Source organism: Branchiostoma floridae, chromosome 18 (genome assembly GCF_000003815.2).
Source record: "Branchiostoma floridae strain S238N-H82 chromosome 18, Bfl_VNyyK, whole genome shotgun sequence".
Lineage (NCBI taxonomy): Eukaryota > Metazoa > Chordata > Leptocardii > Amphioxiformes > Branchiostomatidae > Branchiostoma > Branchiostoma floridae.
Genome location: NC_049996.1, coordinates 4,192,448 through 4,213,331, shown reverse-complemented (window position 1 = coordinate 4,213,331; position 20,884 = coordinate 4,192,448). Strand labels below are relative to the sequence as shown.

The 20,884-nt window shown below is 40.6% G+C and overlaps 1 long non-coding RNA gene across 1 annotated transcript in view; it reads left to right on the top strand.

The window, feature by feature from the left end:
• LOC118405327 overlaps positions 1-1,692 on the top strand; it is a 21,436-nt gene extending 19,744 nt beyond the window's left edge. Inside the window, exon 3 of the long non-coding RNA XR_004829886.1 lies at positions 723-1,692. This is a non-coding gene — a long non-coding RNA (uncharacterized LOC118405327). The remainder of the gene's footprint in view (positions 1-722) is intronic.
• The last annotated feature ends 19,192 nt before the right edge of the window (positions 1,693-20,884 follow it).

Below are 20,884 nucleotides of genomic sequence, written 5' to 3'. Positions count from 1 at the left end.
TCCACTTTTTACAACCAAAAATTAGTTTGTAATAAACTAAAACCAGTATAGATGCAATCCTTTTAATGTTTCCTTCTTCTGTTTGCATGGTTTTGGGACATACGAGGGGCATTCAATAAGTAATCCACCTGACCCACTTCCAGTTGTCTGATCTAAATAAAATTTTGCATGTGTAATGAGTCATATCTCTATGGGTTATGTTGCAAAAAACAGCTCTGAACTAATTGCGGTTACTGATTTACTGGTGTTTGAACTGAGTCAGGTGTGAAATGGACCAGGTGTGAAATGGAGCAAGTTGAGTGTCGCGCAGTGATCCGGTTTTTGTATTTGAAAGGACGCACACCAAAGGGGACTTTTGATGAAATGAAAAAAACTTATGGTGATGATGCCCCATCATATGGCCTTGTAAAACGCTGGCATCCTGAATTCAAACAAGGCCGGAAGTCTGTGGAAACAGCTCCCAGACCTGGTCGTCCCTCTTCTGCCATTAATGAGGCATCTGTCGGAGGACCAACCTGGGATGTCCTACAAGAACGGTGTCCAGAGCTACATCAAATGATGGGAGAAATGCAAAACTCTGGGTGGTTCCTATGAAGAGTAAGACTAATAACTGTGTCAAGTTTCATTAATCTCCTGCTATGGGAAATGGGTCAGGTGGATTACTTATTGAATGCCCCTCGTAGTTCTTAGTAAAATCCATTACCCACCAGTTGTGCGGTCAGTCTAGCCTGGAATCCAGCCGTACTGTGCGTTGGTCGCTCTGCTCCTGCCAGTACGTCTGGCATTCGTTAGCATTGGAACGATCGGCATTTGAATATTCGCACACTTTATGTGCGCGATTTCTGATTGGCTGTTGGCTCCAAGCCCCCTTCGCAAAGCACCACCAAGGTGGAAATCGAACACACAGAATCATGTTTACAGTTCGTAATCAAACGGAACACTACTTCTATCTTTCCCGCATTAGTGACGTAAGGACCGATCGTTCCAATGCTAACGAATGCCAGACGTGTTCGCAAGGAAGCAGAGCGACCAAAGCACAACACGGCTGGATTCCAGGCTACGGTCAGTCTAGGTCCTCAACTAATATGATATGTTAATGATATTTTGTCCCATTTGACCTGATCTGTTTTCTTGCTCCTTACTTGCTTTTATGTACATTGTAGAAGCACATCTTGACTTTTGAAATAGTCCATCTGCTACTAACTGGAATAAGTGACGAAGTGAATCAATGGTATTGTGAAATGTCTGCATTCTCCTCTGAGGAAAAAATGTGGGATCATCTAATCCCCTAGGCTACTCTTTCCTTGATTTTTGCATGCCAAGCTCTTTAGTCTGAGTGCCAAGACTTGACTGTCATATCATAAAACTTATGTGAAAATGTGACAGTCTCTACTACAGAACTGTACAATGTATCTCATACAACATACATTCTTCAAGCAAATATACAGACAGTGAGTCACTGATTAAATTTTTCTTCAGGTTTATAGAATTTAGATCTATTCTTTCTTAAACTGACCTTAACTTCTTGCAACATATTCCTAATGTTTGTTTTAGGACCTTGGCTTAGTAAATACTTTAGGTTTGCAGTTCCTTAAAACTTAAAGATGTCGGACTGTAGCTGAGGTGATATCTTCTTCCGTTATTTTGACATAAAATTTCTTTTCATTATGTGGGATACTGTAATACTAGTTTCCACCTGATGATAATGCCTGCCTGCCTATGTGCTTAGGCCCATTGCTCCTTTCCATCATTGGATATAACAATGGTAATGGTGATGATAATAATAATGATAGTGATGATAATATGCAAGAAAACAAAAAAGAAACTTCGATACTAGCCTGTAATGTCGTAATATCTTATTATATTATGTTACTATGTTGTATCATACTACATCATATTATTGTAATCATATTTGTCTAATAGTATGCTATATTATACTTCTAGCCTGAATTTACAGCACTTAAATGTACAACATGCGATGTTCCTTGTATGGTAAGCTGGATGATCTATTAATTTCAATGTTATTATATTGTAGACAAAAATTAGATCACTAAATCACTTCATAATTCATATATCTAGCCAACTATTCATTGTTGTTACCAAGTACCAAAATTACAGTGAGCTACGTTATTAATAGACGACATTAGATTACTTTGTAGTGTGCATCAAGTTTAATCATTCTTGTAAAACTGTACAATTTAATGATGATCCATACCAATAATCAAAAATCTTTATCATTTTGATACTGTGTCTTGCATGTTCTCTTTGCAAAATAAAGTATGCATTTGATACTGCTTGTCTGTGTTCTATGTGTCCGCTATCAATTTCCAATGCATATAGTTCAGTAAGGATTGGTGTACTCTCTTTTAGGTGACACCAGTTCAATGTTCTTGTTTAGGGATTTAAAAAATACAGGACTAGAAAATTTGCACGGAAAATGTCCTGAATACAACATTTGTATCTTACTTTACACAGTATCATGGAATACTGCATGAATGATTAAATGAATGAATGAATGAATGATAGAATGCATGAATGAATGAAATGAAGACCTTTATTGTATGGGAATGGAATGGAATCGCCCAAGATGGCGGTCGCATGAATTTTCGCTCGTGTTTCTCTGGTACCGTGTAACGAAGTTTGTACTACCACAGAGAGCGTTTAGAGTGTTTTTACTGGCTGTTAAACCGGACAGCAACCGAGAGAGGGCTGAGGAAGCCAAAGGAACAGAAGCGGCCACCTGAAGCAGAAAAAGAGACCAAGTCTTGAGAGGCACATGCTGCCCCCCTCCCCACCGAAGAGGCGCATCACACTCAACGGGCCCTTTTACGGGCCCATGCCGGTGGGTAACAAGTACACGCAATTTACCAAGACTGCTCTGTTGGGGCGTTAAGAGATCATACATACACCTTGATACTGGTGCCGACTATTGTAATACTGGCCAGCTTTCCGATTTCTTTCACAGGGCGGCCAGTGAGGAGAGCGCCAGAAGCTCTGCACCTAGGGGGCCTTGGCGGCAAGACGCGGCCTGCCTCTGTCTGTCGAGGCCAAGCAGAAGAACGGTGAGCTGCAAGCGGCGGCAAGGAAAGGGAGCAAGGACCGCTCCGAAGCCAACACAGAGGTCGCAGGGCGGTACGGAGTTGACAACACAGAAGTGGAAGGAAGGAACGGAGTTGGGCACCCCCCTCCCCCACGTCAACAAGACCACAAAGCCTGCAGGTCTGTGACCCTGAGTAGTGTTACAGATACAGTACTCCCCAAGTCGAGTCAGGAGAAAGCTCGGTGACTGTGAATAGTGTGACAGATTGTTGTTGTTGTTGTTACTGTACTCCCCCAAGTCGAGGCAAGAGAAAGCCGGTGACTGTGAGTAGCATTACATACTGTACTCCCCCAAGTCGAGTCAAGAGAAAGCCCGGTGACTGTGAGTAGTGTTACAGATTCTGTACTCCCCCATGTCGAGTCAAGAGAAAGCCCCCAGACTGTGAGTAGTGTTTCAGATACTGTACTCCCCAAGTCAAGTCAAGAGAAAGCCCGGTGACTGGGAATAGTCTTTACAGATTCTGTACTCCCCCATGTCGAGTCAAGAGAAAGCCCCCAGACTGTGAGTAGTGTTTCAGATACTGTACTCCCCCAAGTCGAGTCAAGAGAAAGCCCGGTGACTGTGAGTGAGTGTTACAGATTCTGTACTCCCCCATGTCGAGTCAAGAGAAAGCCCCCAGACTGTGAGTAGTGTTTCAGATACTGTACTCCCCCAAGTCGAGTCAAGAGAAAGCCCGGTGACTGTGAGTAGTGTTACAGATTCTGTACTCCCCCAAGTCGAGTCAAGAGAAAGCCCCCAGACTGTGAGTAGTGTTTCAGATACTGTACTCCCCAAGTCAAGTCAAGAGAAAGCCCGGTGACTGGGAATAGTCTTACAGACTGTTGTTGTTGTACTGTACTCCCCCAAGTCGAGTCAAGAGAAAGCCCGGCGACTGTGAATAGTGTTACAGATACTGTACTCCCCCAAGTCGAGTCAAGAAGAAGCTCTGTGACTGTTAGTAGCGTTGCAGATACTGTACTCCCCCAAGTCGAGTCAAGAAGAAACTCTTGTGACTGTTAGTAGTGTTGCAGATACTGTACTCCCCCAAGTCGAGTCAAGAAGAAGCTCTGTGACCGTTAGTAGCATTACAGATACTGTACCCCCAAGTCGAGTCAAAAGGAGCTTTCCAAGTCTGATGAATGTAAGTACGGATAACGTCATTACAATAGCCATGGATGAGTGTCTGGACAACTCAGGAGTATGGCTGAGAGAAGTAGAGGACACCTCCTTTGAGGATGATACAGAAGCAGCAAGGCATGTCTACGAGCTTATCAAGAGTCACATAGGGGGCCTTGACAGGTGTGCTGCCAAAGGAAAAATCCTGTCTGCAGGTGAGAATGATGAAGTTGTCCTAAACCATACCAGGGAAGCCCTGTTGGGAATGGCCCGACTTCAAAGGCGAGATTGTCCGCAAGGGCAACCCAAGAAAAGAACCTATAGGGCTAATGCTGAGCCAGTAATCAACAGGCTGGCAGAGGATTGTTGTGCTCTGTTTCAATTCATAGAGGGAGAAAGAAACCTAGCAGAAATAAAAAAGATGTTTCCAACCAGTAGTCAAACACAAACCTTCCAGAGCCCCGCCTTAACAAGAAGCAGAACCCTGAGCACCATTGATGAAGAAGGAGATCACGATCAGGACGTGGTGATAAGGATACTAGCAGAGAACGCGAAGTTGCGAGATCAACTCAAGTATGAGTTGAAGGAAACAAATGAGAGACTAACAAAGATGGAAGACATCACAAAACGACAAGATAAAGCAAGAGCAGACATTGCTGATGAGTGCGACAGACAGATACAGAGCATACAGTTTGCATTAACAGACAACAAAGATGCTCAATCAAAACAACAGGAAGATATAGACAGTTTGAAAGGAAAGCTTAAGAGAATAGAAACAAACCAAGTGAAAATGAACACATCAATGGCATCATACATGAATAGAATACACTCACTCGAGACCGAGATTCAAGCATGCATAAGGAAGACAAACCAGGACAAAGACACTACAGCTGAGCATAGTAAACTAGCTGCTTATGTACAAAATCTGGCTCATACAATGGAGGAGAGAATCAAGGAGCAAGAATGTGCTCTGTCGAATACACACTCGACTGTACGGGAACTGAGGGACAGGCTAGGACACTTAGAAGGTGCTAGAACAACAGACCTAAGAAACAGGCAATCACCAGACAAAGAAAGAAGTAAGAAACTAGAGACTAGCAACAGTAAAGCTGTAGGACCTGTAACTGGAGCTAATAGATTGCCAAATATGAACACTGGAAGCAAAATGCAAGTGGAGAGTTATGCAACAGTGTGTAAGGGTGATTGGTCACAGGAATCAGAGATCTCATCATTCCTAAGAAAGGCGAAACATGACAGCACGCCGCGAGACCAAGGTAGAATGAGACAAATTGAAGACAACAACAACCCAGAGCACAACCTCAAGACACTAACCACTGAACTAACCAGAGATGACCACGAACCAAGAACACAGCTGTCCCAGTACAAGAAAAAGATACCTAGCACAACAGAAGCCATAGTACAGTTTGATCCAAGCCCTATCAGGAGCAAAAACACTGCACTCACTGCAGAACCAGGTGCGGAGAAGGGAGAGAAGAGAAAGCACATAACAGAGAATGTGCTAGACACAGTACATGAAGTAATTGAAATCAGTGAAGCACCGATGAAGAAGAGACGTGTCCCGTGCCAAGAAGAAAGTAGCACCACCAATCCTGCTACTCAAGACAAGAGAAAGAGAATCATTTCACATGAAGACAATGACGACAGTAATGCTGACGACATGTTCAGAGACTTCATTGGAGTAGAGAGAAGGAGGATAAGGAGGAAGAGATTCTTCTTGGACTATATGAAGAAAAATGACCCAAAGAAATTGCAACAAACCATCTACAAGTATGCCCAGCACAAAGGAGTCCAGCTATCCTTTGTAAGATTGATGCCTACCAAACAGAGAGACTTGTACTTTGCTAGAATCAATGTGCCTCTATACCAAGCACATAAGGTGGTGGGAGAAAGATTTTGGCCCCCTGGAATAACCTGCAGAGAGTGGTTGTCTGAAAGAAAGTACAACTTGTACTACAAGGGCAAGGAAGAGAGAGATACAGAGGAGGAGAAAGCAAGTCCCAGGCCACCAGGGACCCAAACACAGTTATGAAAGCAGGCCATGACAAAGAGAGAGAGCTGTCAATAGGATGTTACAATACAAGAGGATTATCCACAGCAATACCGTTTATAACAAAACACCTACTACAAACAGACATAATTGCCATTTCAGAACACTGGCTGTTTCCGGAGGCACTAAGCACACTAGATAACATCCTACACAGTCACAGAGGCTTTGGGAGAGCAGATGAGAGGCTTGAAAGGCACACATTGGGACCTTGGAAAAGAGGTCAAGGGGGTGTAGCCCTACTGTGGCGAAAATCACTGGACTATGCGGTACACAAACTAGAGGCAGGGAACGATAGAGTCATAGGGATACGACTCCGATTGGTAGGAGGACAGAAGCTGTTCATTTTTGCGGTATACCTTCCCCATGCAGGGGAAAAGGTAGACGAGTACAGACAACATGTAGACATGCTGAGAGACTTGTACAGGAAATATGAAAATGAAGGAACTGTTATCTTCATGGGCGACTTCAATGCAGATGTTGGAGAGCAAGGAGGCCCAAGAGGGAAGGGCTCACCATCCAGGAATGGCAGTGAGTTGGCAGAGATCCTGAGTGAGCTGGAGATGACCTCCCTGAACCTGAGCCACATATGTACAGGCCCAGTAGAGACATTTGAAACAAAGAATACTAAAAACAAGTCAACTATAGACCACATCATAGTACCAGGAGAAATAGTAGCAGAAGTGATATCATGCAAAGTAATGGAAGATGATGTCCTGAACATGTCTGATCACAAGCCAGTTATAGCCATCCTGAAGAACAAACCAAAAGAATGGAAAGAGAGTAACCCTACAGAAAAGCTGGACTGGGAAAGAGCAGGTGATCGACTTCTTGTGAACACATACAAGGAAAATGTGAAGAGGAAGTTAGAGGGGATGGAAACCCTCACACAGAGGTCAACAGAGGCTATAGAAAAAGAACTTGCAGCGTTAACCAGAGTACTAAGAAGTACAGCGGCTGAAGTGATACCAGCTAAGAAAATAAGGAAGCATCAGCGGCCATACTGGTCACAGACCCTTGCAGACAAACATAAGGAAGAGATTGATTTATGGCTACAGTGGAAAGAGGCAGGAAAACCAAGGGAAAAGGACAATCACTTGTACAAAAAGTACAAAGAAAGTAAAGCACGATTTAGAACAGAACTGAGGAGAGCTAAACTACTACAAGAAGCACAAGAGAATGAAGAGTTAGCAAAGTTAGCAGAGACTGACGATAAAACCTTCTGGAAAAAGATAAGATGCAGAAAAGGGAAAACAGAAGTAACTGAGATGGAGAAAGAAAGCCATAACAACTTAGAGGGCATTCTGGAAGAACCATTCCTACTCACAGAGATTATGTCAGTCTGCAGACAGTTGAAGAATGGCAAGGCTGGAGGGAATGACGGATTAACATACGAACACATTAAATATGGAGGAGAAGCACTGTGGGCAAGAATGACCCTATTGTTCAACATGATGAGAGAATTGGAATACATACCTGAAGAATTCAAAAAAGGAATCAAAATCCCCTTACTTAAGCAAGGGAAAGCAGATAAGACTGACCTAGACTCCCACAGAGGGATAACACTGTTAAATGTCATGGCTAAAATCTGGGAGAAGGTGCTACACAACAGATGGAGGCCTTGGTTGTTGGCAAGAGGTATCCCACATGAACTACAGAGTGGGGGGCAGATAGGATGCTGCAACATAACCACCGCCTATACCGTACAAGAAACACTCAACCACTACAAGGAAAGAAACAGTGCAGTCTATGGGTGCTTTCTGGATACAAAGAAGGCGTATGATACAGTATGGACCCAAGGAATGCTGTACAAAGTGTACAGAGAAGGAGTGAATGGAAAATTATGGAGAATATTGAAACAAATGCACACTGGAAACACTTACTGTGTATTACTGAATGGTGAGATGTCAAGGGAATTCAGAACATCACGTGGGGTGAACCAAGGCGGCGTTTTGTCGCTCATCTGCTATCTCTTAGCGACAAATGACATCCATGCAGAACTTCAAGCCCTAGGTGGTGGCGTGTGTATAGGTGACATCTACTGTGGGTCACCTGCACTGGCAGATGATATAAGTCTTCTTGCAAGCACCAGGATGGGATTAGAGAAGCTGATAGGTGCAATGCATGACTATGGAAGGAAATGGCGGTTCCAATATGCCCCGGAAAAAAGCAAGTGTGTAGTGTTCGGAAAAAGGGTAAAGGAGCACCCCACAGCAACAGTCCTGACAAGTGATTGGAAGATGGGAGCATCCACAATCCCAGAAGTAACTGTGGTGACCCATGTGGGGGTCCAGCACTCGACCGACCTCAGATCATCAGAGGCCATAGAAAAAGCGTGCAAGAAAGGGAAGAGTAAAATCAGTGCAATACTGGCAACGGGTTCTGAGGGACATACTCCAAACCCCATAATCACCAAGAGACTGTACAGCACAATTGTAATCCCTAGCATGATGCATGGCTGTGAACTGTGGTATCCAACCAACACCGACCTACTTAAGTTAGAAAGAGTCCACAGAGCAGGGGTAAAACAAATGCAAGGAATGCACTTCCAAACAGAGACTAATGCAAGTCTGGGATCACTAGGGATGCTGACATTAAAAGCCATGATGGACAAACGCAAACTATATTTCTTTGGAAGGCTGGCGCAACTACCTAACACAATATTGGCCAAAAAAATCTTCACGTACAGACTTTACTCATATATTCTAAGGAGAAAGTGCCAAACTACCACAGGCTTTGTGAGAGACTGTTTTGCAATTGCCAAAGAGTATGGACTCCAACAATACCTGGAAAATTATTGGTTAACAAGGGACTTTCCTTCAGTAACGGAGTGGAAACGAGTGGTTACGACAGCTGTGAATAATAAGGAAGAGGAACGGTGGAAAGCCAGGGTAGCTGAGAGACAAACATGCCCCAGATTCTACAAAATACATCACACAACCCTGCAGCCCAACAAACTGTGGACACTGTCCCGAAAGAAACCTGAACACAGAGTTAACTTGCAAAACCTCATACATCTGAGTACTGCTCCAGTGAACCAAGGCAACAGACTGTGTCCAACATGTGACAGAATGACTCAGGACATTGTAGGACACTTAGTAGCTGAATGCACTACATTTAACAACATCAGAACTGATATAGTAAATGAGATAACAGACAGACTTGGTGTTAATGTTGCTGTTAGAGTGTTCCAACAACCTGATGAAAGACTAGTGGAGATTGTCTTAGGGGCAGAAGTAGTCGAAGAAGATGTAGAAGCAGAGAGTTGGGAATGTTTTATCCTCGCAGTGGCTAAAATTATAAAGCCCTTGGCGTCTATGGCTTTAAAGCACACGATATGGAAGGACTCGAGTCTGGAAATATAACAGAAAACAACAGTAAACAGAAGCATGTCACATGACATGAGTTTGGAAAGAGAAAGAAGTGGAATTGTCACAGATTTTATGTATTAACGCTACTTAGCGATTATATAAATGTGTCGCATACTAGTAACGTATATAAGCTGCATGTTTTAAAGAGAAATTTTATTGTATGTAACTGAGTGTTTTTTTTATGCTCTCCCAAGTGGAGGAATAAAGTACAAGAAATGCATGAATGAATGAAATGAAGACCTTTATTGTTCGTTTAGGCTCTTACAGGCTAAGATGATGAAGTAGTTCTTCGATGAAATGAAAACCTGTTTCTGACGAAAATGAATAATGTTTGACTAAAAATGAATGAATGAATAATAGAATGCACGAATGAATGAAATGAAGACCTTGATTGCTCGTTTAGGCTCTTACAGGCTAAGATGATGAAGTAGTTCTACGATGAAACGAAAACCTGTTTCTGACAAAAATGAATAATGTTTGACTAAAATATATAATGTTATAATCAAACAAATTTTCCTTCAACTCTCTGTTATGGCATCAGGACGACTTGGACCGTTACCAACTCCACCCATCGTAAATCTGTCCATCTCGGCCCAGCACCTTGACCAGATCATGCCACTAAAAATGTGAAACATAGAATCTGTCTTGATGCCATCATCATGTCGATATGCAAGCAGACAAGTAACTGTATATGTGTAAAAATGAAAGATCTCAACAGGCACATCCACTTGCACCTGTTTTTAATACATTCTTATAATTAGTGAGAAAATAGTGACATACCAATCACTAATGGAGATCCGAATCAAATCAAACCAAATCCTTCAAGGTAAGACGTCATTGCAAGCCTTAAATTTCAACTTAACAGTAAATTGCAGGAGGAAAGGCCGTAGGCCAATGTACTGAACAGTGTTGGTCTGTTTCTTTAGGGACAAACCGGAAATTATCAGGGGAGGGGTTGAGTATGTTGGTGCAGGTATTTTTCCTTTACTTTTAGATCCATAGCAAAGAAAACCCTAATATAGCCACTCAAATGTTTCGTATTACCATACTTTATAATAATAATTAAAACATATATGATGAAGATGACTGCTGTTCCATTCATTTTCTCAATTTAGAGTGTGAATATTAATTAGCGACATGAAATAAGTGTAATATTATAAAATCATATATTTTTCAAGCAAAACCCAAAACCTACTTTCAAAAATTAATCTTTCGCCCTTGCAGCTATCAATCACATTTGTACAACATACTCAGACCCTTGTAATTATTTGTTTTTGGAAAAAGACTAATCGTAGTAACTGTATTTGTTTCCAACATCAACACAACACAATATACTTTTCTCACGTGCCCAAAGCAAGGAGTTACCTCTTGAAACTCTCATGCTTTTAGAATAGGGTACCCGATATAGAGAATATATCCTCACATTCTCTAACCCTATGAACCCGTTACTACATCTTCACAACAAAACAAAATCAAGTCATAAAAGCTACTTTGACCTACCAAAACATTGATCACAATTAGGCAGATCCAGCTGTGACCAAACCATATCACTAAGCAATTGGTATTCATCAACAGCATCCAATAAACTCGTGCAGTCGTTTCGTCAAATTCAAACAAAGCTATGAGCACGTAGTCCCATTTTTTTGTCTATCGTCATACGTTAACCATATATAGGTGATGCCTGTATCACATTTTATCAACCCTACAGTAGTAGTGTCCAAATAAAATCTTCCTTACCTTCATCAGGCACGCCCTGTCAGTGATTGTCCCTAGAATTTGCTCTTAGAGCGGTATGAGCCCTACAGTGGTAACGGTTATTCTGATAGACTCAAGTCCCTATTCAGTAAAATCCTCTTTAATAATAATCAGTAAGTTGTGCAAGTCACACATGTTGTACAGGCGGGATGTTGTAGCTGCTGATGCTCGAGCATGTGTACCATAGATAGGTTCTATGGACTGTTCTTCATTATCAAGAGCAACAGGGTGTCCATGATCTAAGCCTTCTGCTTCAGAAGAGTGGATGGTTGTTGAGTTGACATTAGGCAAGGAATACAGGTGGGGCGATGTTGTAGGTGTTTGGGCATGATTATACATACTACTAGATTCTATGCTATGGTTTTCGTTGTGTGGACCTTCTTCCGAAGGCAAGGAATACAATTGAGGCGATGCGGTAGGTGTTTGGGCGTGATTGTACATGCTACTAGATTCTATGCAATGGTTTTCATTGTGTAGACCTTCATCAGAAGTGTTGCCGTCCATTGACACATACAAGCGGGATGACACGGTTTGTGCTTGTGAGATGCTGCTATTGGTAGATCCCATACAGTGTGGAGTATTTTCTGGAACGGCTAGATGGTCTGCATGGAAACTTTCCTCAGCGGTGCTCTGGTGTGAGCGGTTTAGGGTTGGAGCCGAAGTTTGGTTCTCCTCTGTGTCAGACGAATGGTAGTAATGTAGATCTTGTCCATCTGTGGTGCCTTGGTAGAGAGAGTTTCCTATTGGTGGTGTTATGTGACTGACAGCTAAGTTTCCGTGATTGACAGGTCCTACAATATGATTGACAGCTGGGTGCCCGTGACAGACAGCTCCTGAAAAGAAACAGTGGATTACAAAGTGTAATGTAGGCTGGTCGAGCATTGTTTCCGTACAACTCTGGGTGAAAGCAACATATGGGGATAGCTATATATTGAAAGTAAAGGTGCCGTGGTAAGATATGTACATTGAATTCACAGATAAGCAGGAATGGCGAAGGATTGAACAAACAAACGGAGAAAAAATATATGGATGTACAGAGATACATCATATTTGTGTTGTAAACTTCGTGTGACCTCTGGCCATTGATAATATTTCTAACTTATCATAAGTTTATTAAGATAAATTGTATCTCTAGATAGTCTCAGACCTTTATGTTTAGACAGGGTTTGTCAAGGTTGTGTAATACCTTAGTTAGTCGATGGTATAAGACTATCTATATTCTTAATAACTTGTAAACTTGTAATAATGGTAAAGTGACACTACTAGTGATGTTTGATTACAATTATTAGGTAGGACTTCAGGAAGATAGCCACAAGAATCCTACCAAAGAAACAAATAAACAAACCTATGCTGGCTTCTGCACGGTGGTGGAGGCATAGATTGATCTTCATCTTCATTCCGACAATACAAAAGATGAAGATCAAAATCAGTAACGTTCCTATCACAATGATGGCGAGGTAGACAACCGGAACTTCGTCATCCTCTTGTTTCGCCCTTTTCATGGTGTAAGTAGACGACTTCTTGATGGCCTGCGTAGGATTTGTCATTATCAATTTGTCGGATTCTTCAGCTGTTAGTTCACCCTGTGACTGGTTTATCTTGTTGCTATCTCTGACAGAAGTGGCGTTGCTCTCCATTTGATTCTCAAGCTCATCAGTTGGGACCATGGCTGCTTTTGTGGTCAGCTGGTGTGGTCCACAATTGGTCAGTAGAGTGGACACATCTGATAAAGGCAGTTGGTTCAGTCCACTCGGACTGTGACAGACTGTACGTTTCTGGTTGGCAGCAAGAAAGCAGAATGTACATAGACAACAGGTCTTCTCTTCTATCCTCGAACACGCCTGTAAACATGCCATCTTGTCAATCAGCCAGAAGAGGTCACAGTCACAATGAAACGGGTTTCCTTCGATTTCGAATTCTGTCACCTGTGGCAATCCCAGTTGGTACTGAGAGACCGAAACCAGTTTGTTAAAACGTAGATTAACGTATTTCAGCTGCGGCAGGTGCTCAATGACGCTGTCCAGTTGCACATACCGTAGTTGGTTTCTATCTAGATATAAATATTTCAAAACTGGTAGAGCACGCAACGACATCCAGGAAAACGATTCTATGTCGTTCCAACCTATGTCCAACCAACGCAGTTTCGGTAGAGGTGGCAGATAGGTTACGTTTTTTATGTTATTGAACTTGAACTCCAATCTATAAACGTTGGAAGGGATTTCATCAGGAATCGTGATGAGGTGCAGAGATTTACAATAAATCATGGATGTCTGACAGCACGCCTGTTGCTGTATCAGACATTTGTCTGGCAGACAAGAACATCCCAAACACAGAAACAAAAGAAACAGCAACAGTCCACTTACTTTCATATTCAACGGTCCGTTACAAGTACAATGTACAACTCTCTTCCAACACAAAGATACTCACGGATCATTTAACAACCACGGTCGTCTTCTTCGGGATCTATAATGAAACCCGTCTGCGTTGGTCAGCAACAAAGGTCGATGCTTTCGATGACCTCAGATATTAAGATACACATGTTAGGGTTTCCTTGTTTCCATGTTCGCATCGACAGCTTGGAGCAGCCAACTAGTACTTGCGGTTATAGTTAAGACTACTGTGACATTTAGCCTTTTCTCTGAAGCAAGCATCTTTATGTAATATTGTCATACATTCGGTCAAGACGTTCTAATTATGTAATATTATACATATTTCAGTTCAGGTTCAACTTTAGCATATGTAATACTATTCTATGGTACACACCACAGAAGCAGAAAAATGTTGTAATCTGTTCCTATTACAAACATTAACACAGTATTCATAAGATCGTTCGTCTGCCCGTAGAAAACGTAAGTTAAAAATGAAATGGATACAAAATGATTTCAGGTTGGAAAAGAATGCACCTTTTATGTCTTTGCGGTTACATCGCACACTGGTTTTAATAGCAGTGGCAAGCTAGAATCCCAGGAAAACATACATAGGCATACGTAGAAGAACAGACAATTTAATTTCCCTTTCCCTTGCTCGGGAAATTGACCTTTACTCTCCCTTTTTTTGGAAATAACTCGCGCCCTCACAACAAGAACAATCTAGGTACAAGTCTGAAAACATGACGTTTTACAGATGAGTTCTGTGATTACAATACGTGATGGTGTCTCGCGACGTCTGCCTTGTCACCAGTCCAAAGATTACGATATGAAGAGGCTTTGTCATAGTTTATAAACTATTAATAACAAATGTCGTTGCTATAAAGATTTCAACTCTCTTATATGGCTTTCTTGTACATCAATTTCTTTACGTTTTCTTACTTAAAGATTCCATATTTAGTATGAAATATGTGGCTGTTGCATTGAAAAGTGCCAAAAGTACGACACGTTTTTATGTATCAATTGTCACAACCCGTTACAACCAACCAAATGAATATACATGGACAAAAAAGTACAGTATATACAACGTATCATCCCCAAATAGGCGATGATATTGTTCTACAAAATTTAATACTGTCGATTCCCATAGAACTGAACAAAATTATGTGTACAAATATTGTTATTCTATAGTAAATAGTAATGTATAGTAGCATCTTTTTGTACCCTGACCACAGAGATCCCATCAAAAGAAACCATAACAGTCCAGTTACTTTCATATTTAACGGTACGTAGTACAATGCTAAATTTTCTTTTTCACTGTATACACGGATCAAATTTTCAACAACCACGGTCCCCCTTCTCCAAGGTCAATAATGACATCTATGTCTGTTGGTCAGCAATGCAAACAAATGTAGAATGCTTTCGATGACCTCAGATACTAAGATATACATGTTAGCGTTTCCATGTTCGCATCGAAATCTAGGAGCAGTCAGCTAGTACTTACAGTTACAGTAAAGACTGCTGTGATATTTAGTCTTTTCTCTGAAGCAAGCATCTTTATGTAATATTGTCATACATTCGGTCACGAAGTTTTATTTATGTAATATTATACATATTCCAGTTCGAATTGAACTTTAGCATATGTGATACTATTCTTTGGTACACACCACAGAAGCAGAAAAATGTTTTACTCTGTTCCAATTACAAACATTAACACAGTATTCATAAGATCGTTCGTCTGCCCGTAGAAAACGTAAGTTAAAAATTAAAATGGATACACAATGATTTCCGGTTGGAAAAGAATGCACCTTTTATGTCTTTGCGGTTACATTGCACAATGGTTTTAATAGCAATGGCAAGCTAGAATCCCAGGAAAACATACATAGGCATACGTAGACAAACAGACAATTTGATTTCCCATTCTCTTGCTCGGAAAATTGACCTTTATGTTTCCTTTTGGGGAAATGACTAACGACCCAGCTCAAGACCAATCTAGATAAAAGTCTGAAAACATGGAGTCTTAAAGATAAGTTCTGTGATTACAGTACGCGATGGTGTCTCGTGACGTCAGCCTTGTAACCAGTCCACAGATTACGATATGAAGAGGCTCAGTCATAGTTAATAAACTAATAATAACAAATGTCGTTGCTATACAGATTTCAACTCTCTTACATGGCTTTCTTGTACATCAATTTATTTACCTTTTCTTACTTAAAGATTCCATATTCACTATGAAATATGTGGCTGTTGCATTGAAAAGTGCCAAAAGTACGACACACTTAGATGCATCAATTCTCACAACCGTTACAACCAACCATACAACTTATCATCTCCAAATAGGCGAGTCAGAATATTGTTCTACAAAATTTAAAACTGTCGATTCCCATAGAACTGAACAAAATTATGTGTACAAATATTGTTTTTCTATAGTAAATAGTAGTGTATAGTAGCATCTTTGTGTACCCTGACCACAGAGATCCCATCAAAAGAAACCATGATAACAGTCCAGTTACTTTCATATTTAACGGAACGTAGTACAATGCTAAATTTTCTTTTTCACTGTATACACGGATCAAATTTTCAACAACCACGGTCCCCCTTCTCCAAGGTCAATAATGACATCTATGTCTGTTGGTCAGCAATGCAAACAAATGTAGATGCTTTCGATGACCTCAGATACTAAAATATACATGTTAGCGTTTCCATGTTCGCATCGAAATCTAGGAGCAGTCAGCTAGTATTAACAGTTACAGTAAAGACTACTTTGACATTTAGTCTTTTCTCTGAAGCAAGCATCTTTATGTAATATTGTCATACATTCGGTCACGACGTTTTATTTATGTAATATTATACATATTCCAGTTCGAGTTGAACTTTAGCATAATTGTGTAACACAATTCTTTGGGATACTCCACACAGAAGCAGAAAAATGTTTTACTCTGTTCCTATTACAAACATTAACACAGTATTCATAAGATAGTTCGTTTGCCCGTTGAAAACGTAATTTAAAAATGAAATGGATACAAAATGATTTCAGGTTGGAAAAGAATGCACCTTTTATGTCTTTGCGGTTACATCGCACAATGGTTTTAATAACAGCGGCAAGCTAGAATCGCAGGAAAACATACATAAACATATTAAGTAGAAAAACAGGCAACGTGATTTCCCCTTCTCTAGCTCGAGGAATTGACCTTTACGTTCCCTTTTTGGGCGAAATAACTTACGACCCAGCTCAAGACCAATCTAGGCAGAAGTATGAAAACATGACGTTTTACAGATGAGTTCTGTGATTACAGTACGTGATGGAGTCTAGTGACGTCTGTCTTGTACAGAGGGCCGAATACGGCACGGTTGAAAATTCTAATACCGGATTCGGACGTTAAAATTGCTGTTTTTACAATCTTTTGTTCGAGGACCCATCATTTTCTCAACTTCTGGTGCATTTCGCATCGAAATATGTGTTTTCTCAGGTGGGTATGACATAAATGAAAACAAAGACTTATTTGAATTGTGAACTTTTTTTGTTTTGTTTGATATTTCTGTAACGAGTCTTGTTTTCTTTCTTACAGTTTAGAGAGTATCATTCGAAAAGTTACTTCATGAAAAAAGTACCACCGCTTCAACATCTTTACTCCATTGAAACAACGACAAAGACGATATCTTTTGAGCAAAGCAAACTTTATTCTTTTTACATTGCGATCTCAATTCTAAGTAGATCAAATCTAATGGTTGCATTATTTACAACTGACACCATAAAAGTTAAATGTGAAAATAATACCATATTTTCTCTTTATCAAAATAACATGCATATTTCTGTACAACGTTCTTCTTATTATCATATGAGAGCCGAATACCCATAACTCTATTAAACTTTTCGAACATCTATTGATTGATATGTAAATAAAAGACATATATACGAGTATTGGTTTTCAAGTAAACAGTTCTTTATCTTTTGTCATAAGCCGTCATAGCTGGCAATATTCATTTGAATACTTTCATGGAAAATTATAATTTGTCTACAATACTACAATACAATACTAATTAATTGCTGGATATAGTGATGAAATATTTAAAGTATCGTCTAAGCAAGTATAATGATGATGATGATGATGATGATGTAGGATATATCATATAAAGATTGCTTTCATATCAAAACGTTCATTAAACATACCAAAGTTCACAGGACAAAGAATAGACCTTATTTCTAACCAACAGTAACAGTTAAACACATTCTCATATAAACATCTCGTGTTCGTGTCATGTACAAACCCGAGCGCAAACCACATATAACATTACAACCAAAGCAAACCTCTGTTACATCAAGTAAGCGGTGTTTTCCATACACATTTGTTCTACATTAATTTCTAAAAGGTACCGTGTAGTCAAAATGGGTTTATTAAGCATTTTTGACAGTGCAAAGTAATGCTATACGTTTGAGCTGAGTACCTTTTGTCAGTCCCGTCCTCTGGTAAATTGTCTTAGAAAACCTTAGTTAGCTTGGGCATAGCTATAGCATTTCCTATTGTACAGGCAATAGCACAATATCACCATAGTAATGCAGCTCATCGTCCCTGCCATTGCGCTTAGAAAAATATTTTGGCCGATACAATTTGCCGTTGTAGTGTTACCATTCAATGCGTTGATATGATTCAAATCTATTGTCGCTATGTTTCTGTTATGTACAGTTGGTTTAGGTCTTGTGGCATAACGAGCATTTCCGTGCACTCTGGTGTCAACCATAGCCTGTGACTGGCTAACAGTTTGAATGTTAACCTCATCCGTACTGGCTATTGCAGCTTTTGTGGTCAGCTGGTGTGGTCCACAACCGGTCAGTTGGGTGGACACATCTGATAAAGGCAGTCGGTTCAATCCACTCGGACTGTGACAGACTGTACGTTTCTGGTTGGTAGAAAGAAAGCAGGCTGCTGGGCAAGATAGACAACAGGCCTCCTCGTTTATCCCCACACAGGCTTGTAAACACGCCATCTTGTCAATCAGCCAGAAGAGGTCACAGTCACAACGAAAGGGGTTTCCCGCGATTTCGAATTCTGTCACCTGTGGCCACCCCAGGTCGTACTGAGAGACTGATACAAGTTGGTTATAGCTAACATCAACAACTCTCAGCTGCGGCAGGTGTTCAATGACGCTGTCCAGTTGTACATACCGTAGTCGGTTTCTATTTAGATATAAGTAAGTCAAATCTGGTAGAACACGCAAAGACATCCAGGTAAATGATTCCATGCCGTTCCAAGCCATTTCCAACAAACGCAGTTTCGGTAGAGGAGGCAGATAGGTTACGTTTTTGATGTTATTGAACCTGAGATCCAATCTATAAACGTTGGAAGGTATTGAATCAGGAATCATGGTAAGGCTCAGAGAATTACAATAAATCATGGATGTCCGACTGTACTTCTGCTGCTGTATCTGACATTTCGCTGGCAGACAAAAACAGCCCGACCACAGAGATTCCAACAAAATAAGCAGTAACAGTCCACTTACTTTCATATTGAAAGGTTTGTCATCCGTTTGTTTTGTTCACCATGCAAATACAGTGCTTTCGATGACCTACTGTTTTATACACTTTATAGATTCCCTGTTTATGTGATACATCGACGGTTTGGAGCAGCAAGTTACTACTTGGTTACAGTAAAGGTGACAGTGAAAGTTAGAATGTCTCTGAAGCAAACTTCTTCGTGTTATAGTCCCATACTTACCCGTGATGATGTTTTATTTATGCAACGTTATACATATTCCCCTTCAGCTTTAGCATATGTATTACGATTCTTTGGTATACGGCAAAAGAGCAGTAAAATGTTTTATTCTGTTTGTATCATAAACATTAATACATTATTTGCTATACCTTCATCCACCGATACAAAAAGTTAACAATGAATTTGCTTAATAACCTGTGATGTTGAAAAAAAGTCTGCACCGTTTTTGCCTTTTAGGCTACAGCACACATTTGTGTTAGAAACAGCGACAAGAATTGCTAGAAAAGTATACATAAACATAAGTAGAAAAACAGACAATGTGATTTCCCCTTCTCTTGCTTGGGAAGTTAACCTTTACTCGGCCCCATCTCAAGACCAATCTAAGTAGAAGTCTGAAAACAAGACGTTTTACAGATGAGTTCTCTGATTACAGTACGTGATGGTGTCTACAATGCAGTGACGTCTGTTTTGTAATCAGTCTACAGCTTAGCATATGGATAGACACAGACGTACGTTTATAGTCAGCCATGTTGTTGTCATGGAAATGGGTACTCTCTACTCTTCACCACTTCCTGAAGATAAATTTACCACAAGGGTGACGTAATGTCACGATGAACGTTTATTCATCACAGCATTGCCATAATGAAATAACCTACCACGTGATCAACGAAGGAAATGTCCACTGTAGCCATGTATTTTAACGTCATTCAGACGAGGGGGGGGGGGCACTTTTGACGCCTGCGCCAACTTTCACGCTTTCCAAACGGCTAGCGCTAGAGCCACCACATTCGGTGACCATTCCAAAAATTTAGTTGGCAACAATTTTACAAAAGTTTTCTTTCATTTGTTACTGTTCCATTGTTTTCTTTGTTTGTTTACCTCTCTCTGTCTTTCGTTTTCATGTACATGTATCTATGTGGCTTGGAATGTTGGAACTCACGCAGGAGGCATCTGTGCACATTAACGTTACGTGTCAGTGGGGGCTCCTAACGGTCTTTGTATGTTTCTTATCTGTTACACGTCACATTTTTCCTGGTATAATTTCCTTACCTGATAGGGGTCGCTTTTGACCCATATAAACGGTAGATATTATGGAACAATATAAAACTAGAGAGCAAAATAAAAACAACAAAACGCTATATTTTTAAAACCAGCCATCTCCTTTTTGCGTCTACATGTATAAAGAAAAGGACAATGTAGCATTCTAGACGTGATCCCTTTTTGTAGGTGATAAAAGTGACGACTTATATAGGGTAGACTGTTCTATGAACATAGTATTTAGTAGGGTTTTCAGCACCAAGGACAGGGTCAACCTGACTTCAAGAATGCCTTCCTGCCAAACTTTTGCCCCTCTCCCAACCCTCTAACAACTTGAATTCAATCAAATGACACCAGTGATGACAAAGACGACCATATCAAAA